The sequence below is a fragment of the Homarus americanus genome, unplaced genomic scaffold (assembly GCF_018991925.1).
Source record: "Homarus americanus isolate GMGI-L3 unplaced genomic scaffold, GMGI_Hamer_2.0 scaffold21048, whole genome shotgun sequence".
NCBI classification, from domain to species: domain Eukaryota; kingdom Metazoa; phylum Arthropoda; class Malacostraca; order Decapoda; family Nephropidae; genus Homarus; species Homarus americanus.
In genome coordinates, this window is record NW_024714126.1 from 607,131 (window position 1) to 609,312 (window position 2,182).

At 43.8% G+C, this 2,182-nt stretch overlaps 1 non-coding gene across 1 annotated transcript; it reads right to left on the reverse strand.

Moving 5' to 3' along the window:
* Positions 1 to 415: 415 nt before the first annotated feature.
* Trnap-ugg lies at positions 416 to 487 on the reverse strand. The gene has a single exon. It is a non-coding gene; the product is annotated as a tRNA-Pro (tRNA).
* Positions 488 to 2,182: the final 1,695 nt, after the last annotated feature.

Sequence of the window (2,182 nt, forward strand, 5' to 3'; positions counted from 1 at the left end):
GGTCCAATCTTCACATGTGGTCCAATCCTTACATGTGGTCCAATCTTCATAAAATCCTATACCGGTAATTCCCCGTATAGGTAATTACAAAAATAACGCGGTGTAGGGTATTAGGCGTAATTATACGCTCTCGACACGGAAGTTTTGGAGGCTCTTGTGCCAGGTAATTATGAAGGAGAAATTGGTAGTGAGGAGAGTTGGGGTACACGCGATGCTCACGTTGATCTCTTGTCTTGTATTAGTTTGTTAATTAAATATCTATGTACATTAACCCACTTGCATTGTGCGTGTGTGTGTGTGCGGGAGGGTGAACGGACAGGCGTGCGTGTGTGTGTGTGTGTGTGTGTGTATGTGTGTGTGTGTGTGTGTGTGTGTGTGTGTGTTTGTTTGTTTGTTTTAGGGGTGCCAAAGAAAAGGGCCTGTCCGGGAATTGAACCTGGGACCTCTCGCACCCAAAGCGAGAATCATACCGCTAGACCAACAGGCCACATACTCGTACATAAAACAAGGAAGATAGTTTCTCTTAACATTAATTTCAATATAAAAGTCTTCAACATGTAGTTCAAAACGGACCCGTCCGGGAGTTAACCTGGGACCCTAAGCAAAAACCATACCGCTCGACTAACAGGCCGCTAATATGATTTTAGACATGACATTAACTAAATATGAATGTGTTATCAGGCTTAAGGTAATTTGACATCACCAGATCCTTGCCTACTGCTTCTTGTGGTGTGATATGCGTCTTAGTATATGTAATGTGTCCTGAGTAGGTACAGTTGCCTCAAAAGTTTATTGTACCCCCTGTGGTGATGTTTGCGTTAATGTGGCAGTGTCGCTACGCCAGACTAATGAATTAATGGTAAATCTAAGATCCAAATGATATAGATAACGAGTTATCATCTGAATTGGAGTCATGCAGACAATGGCTTATACACAACGAATTATCCCTTTATCTTGGAACACTGAAGCAATATTATTTGGATCAAAAAGAAAACACAAAAGGATGGGAATGAACCCGTCTCAACTGTAGCCTCGGTTAAATACCTTGGACCAACTTCTGACTCTTGTTTGTCTGGTGAATTAATCCTTGATAATATAGTTAAAAAAAAAGTAACGCCCAAATAAAAAATATATCTAAAGAAATGCTAAATGCCTCTCAGCTGATGCCCGTAGGACCCTTTGCTTAGCGCTCATACAATGTCACTTGGACTATTCCCGCTCGCCATGTTACACTGCCTAACACAGAAGCTAAAATTCAAGCTCCAAATTGTTTAAAAGAAGGCGGTGAGGTTCCATCTTTCGGGGAGGCGCAAAGGATTCAACATATTTCTGACTCCCACTGAAATAGTCATAATTAAAAAAAAAATGCATGGCAGCATTGGCCAGGAAAAACTTTACGTAGTATGGCCAGAGATTTCATTTTATTGCAGGTTCCCCCACGAGAATAATGAGATATTTTCAGAGATAAAGAAGAGATAAAATACTAAAATTGAAAGTTAAGTCCGAAAACAATACCGGTGTTTGAATGTGTATCAGAGCTACAGTTCTGCTTGATTGAGCTGGGGCAGTGTTATTGTTACTGTAGCATGGTGGATCCCAATTTATTTTAGCTCATCCGGAATAGCTGCAGATATGATGCATATTGTAGTCAGTCAATTCAACCCCTAGTCAGTCCAACCCCTGTCAATTCAATCCCATGTTAACTCATCCCCCAGTCGACTCAACTTCTGGTCAACTTATCCCCCGGTCAACTCATTCCCCAGTCAACTCAACCCCTGGTCAACTCAATCCCGGTCAACTCAACCCCTGGTCAACTCATCCCCCAGTCAACTCAACCCCTGGTCAACTCAATCCCGGTCAACTCAACCCCTGGTCAACTCATCCCCCAGTCAACTCAACCCCGGTTAACTCAACCCCTGGTCAACTCATCCCCAGTCAACTCAACTGGTCAACTCAATCCCTGGTCAACTCAATCCCGGTCAACTCAACCCTGGTCAACTCAACCCCTGGTCAACTCATCCCCAGTCAACTCAACCCCTGGTCAACTCATCCCCAGTCAACTCAACCCCTGGTCAACTCAATCCCGGTCAGCTCAACCCTTGGTCAACTCAATCCCGGTCAACTCAACCCCTGGTCAACTCAATCCCGGTCAACTCAACCCCTGGTCAACTCAATCCCGGTC